This window comes from Mus caroli, chromosome 8 (genome assembly GCF_900094665.2).
Source record: "Mus caroli chromosome 8, CAROLI_EIJ_v1.1, whole genome shotgun sequence".
NCBI classification, from domain to species: Eukaryota; Metazoa; Chordata; class Mammalia; order Rodentia; family Muridae; genus Mus; species Mus caroli.
This window is the reverse complement of record NC_034577.1, coordinates 102869945-102872174: the sequence shown is the minus strand read 5'-3', so window position 1 is coordinate 102872174 and position 2230 is coordinate 102869945.

Below are 2230 nucleotides of genomic sequence, written 5' to 3'. Positions count from 1 at the left end.
AGAAACCCTGTCTCAAAAAAAACCAAAAAAAAAAAAAAAAAAAAAATTTCAGAAGCAGACCTGAGGGGCTAGGGAGACAGCTCAATGGGTAACCATAAGGACCTGAATTTGGATCCCAGCACTAACATAAAAGCCAGGTAAGACAGCTCATATCTGGATCCCAAGTATGACAGACAGGGAGGGAGGGAGGGTCAGGCAATTTCTGGAGCCCAGTGGCTAGGCTGTTTTTAAGTTGGCAACTTCAGTGAGGCTGTCTCCAAAACTAAGGTGAGAAGAAACTGGGGAAGAAAATGTTACATGTCAGCCTCTAGCCTCCCTACAACGTGAGTGCACACTAGAGCACACGAGCACACATGCACGCGCACACAGGCAGGTTTAGGGCTGACTGAGGATGCTGCAGAGACTGGGCCAGTCCAAGTGCCCCTTCCCAGAACAGCTGTGTTAGAGCGTGTGCTAGTCAGTGGTGTGAATCCTGCCGAGTTGGCCTCCCCTTGCTGACAGCCGTGACAGATGTACAGAGATGGGTCATGAACAGCCCATATGTTAGAAAGATGCTGTAGCAGGCCCCGGCTTGTTAGATGCAAAAACAAATGGTTCCTGACCTGGATAAATGAGTTTCAAATTTGCAGATGCCAACACGAATCACAGTCTGTCCAATTTTTTTCTAGCAGAAGTTATGTATGGAATGGTCTATATGCAAACCCTACCAGGTATCCTAAGCTGTCCCCAGGCCCCTAGGCCACCAGTATGACCTGAGGCTTCAATGGGTGCCCCCTCTCAATGGGAGGTATGGCAGAACTGACTGAGGGGACAGAAATGTCGCTGTCCTTTGTCCCAGTCCTATATAGGAGGGCGAGACGCTGCGCCCCTCCCCCACTGAACCCAGTTGCCCTGAGAAACGGACCAACCAATGGAAGATGCTTCGTGTTCTCTTCTACTTTTGCTTGGGTTTTATTGTTTTCTGTTTGAAACAGGATCTCCTGTAGCCTAGGCCAGCTTTGAACTTGCTATGTAGCTGAGGGTGACTTTGAACTTCTGATCCCCTGCCCCCACCTCCCATATGCTGGAATTATAATTATGTGCCACCGTGCCCACTTTATGTGGGGCATGCTCGTCCCACCCAGGGCTGCATGCATGCTAGGCTAGCACTCTACCAGCTTGAGGTACAGTTTCCTGTAACTCCCAGCAGGCCTGGACCTCTCTGACTGTGTAGTCAAGGGTGACTTTGGACTCCTGGTCCATTGGCATCTACTACCAAATGCTAGGATTACAGATGTATCATCATGCCTCATTAGAAGGCATCTTAAAATTCTGGGTGTCTGAAGGTGTCATCTCAGATGACCCCTTTTTTTCTGCAGTTAAAAGGTCTTGGATGGCCCTGCAAGTTAACATCATCATGGGATTTCTGAATGTGAAATTCAAGGGGTGAGATACAGCCCTTCTACCCTTCTTAAATCAATATGGTCTGCGGAGTGACAGAGCCAGCTGTAAACAATGGGCCACGGGAGGGGCTTGGTTATTCTTTTCAAAGCCAGTGGTGTTTATGAACACACACAACCAGCAAAGAATATCCCTAAGTGGCATAAGAAAACCAAACAAAACAACAGGGTTTGCTTATTACTTTCCTATAACTAGAGTTTCTGGAAAACCTTGGAATTTGCCCTCTTCTGTATGCTAATGAAGGGCCCTTGTGATTGGAAAGTTGGAACTTTGAACCCTTCTTTGATCTCCAGACAAGAGAAAGCGCCTCCCCTTAGATCAAGTGTAGTCACCAGTGACCTGCCCAGTCCTAACAAAGTAATGAGAGAAGAACATTAAAACCCGTTAACAAGGTTCTAGAAGTTGGTGACCATCCACATGCCAAGAGAGCGTCGTACTCCTAGGTGTTTGGGGAGAGACTCTTGTGCTGATGACCTACCAAACCCTTACCTCCTTTTTTTGTTTGCCTTTTTTTTTTAAAGATTTATTTATTTATTATATGTAAGTACACTGTAGCTGTCTTCAGACACTCCAGAAGAGGGAGTCAGATCTTGTTATAGATGGTTGTGAGCCACCATGTGGTTGCTGGAATTTGAACTCTGGACCTTTGGAAGAGCAGTCAGGTGCTTTTACCACTGAGCCATCTCACCAGCCCCGGGAGTGTCAGTTTTGCTGCTCGGATTGCTTGCCTGCTTCCAGGCCCTGACTTCAGCCGCTTCTTTAGGGTCCTGAGAACTAAGGAGGTTTCTGC